Raw genomic sequence first — 590 nt, 5'->3', positions numbered from 1 at the left:
GGGGAGATCATCCTGCCCAGGAACAAAGCTGGAGACTGGTGGTGTTTGCAGGGGTCCCAGGAAGAGGGAAGAGATGAGAATCTTGACTCCATGTTTCAGAAGGCTGATTTATTATTTTATGATATATATTAAAAGCAAATTATATATTAAAACTATACTAAAGAATAGAAGAAAGGATTTCATCAGAAGGCTAGAAAGGAAAGGAGTGGAATGATAATAAAATCTTGTCGCTGCTCACAGCCCCGACACAGGTGGCTGTCATTGGTCATCAAGTAAAAACATTTTCGCATGCTGGGTAAACAGTTCTCCAAATCACATTCCAAAGCAGCAAAACATGGAGAAGCTGAAGCTTCCCAGCTTCTCAGGAGAAAAGATCCCGGCAAAAAAGATTTTTCATAAAATATGTCTGTGACAGGAGACCTTTTTGGGTAAGCACAACCATGGTCATCAGCTGGAGGAAGTTGGACAATTAAGGACACAGTGTGGGATTGCTCTAAAAAGCTTTAGATGAGATCCAGCATCTGCCAGCCTAAGTTACACCTGGAAGCAGCAATAGGTGATGATTCCTGATGATTTCACCCAGTGAAATT

Source organism: Geospiza fortis, unplaced genomic scaffold (assembly GCF_000277835.1).
Source record: "Geospiza fortis unplaced genomic scaffold, GeoFor_1.0 scaffold221, whole genome shotgun sequence".
Lineage (NCBI taxonomy): Eukaryota > Metazoa > Chordata > Aves > Passeriformes > Thraupidae > Geospiza > Geospiza fortis.
This window is presented reverse-complemented; position numbering follows the sequence as displayed.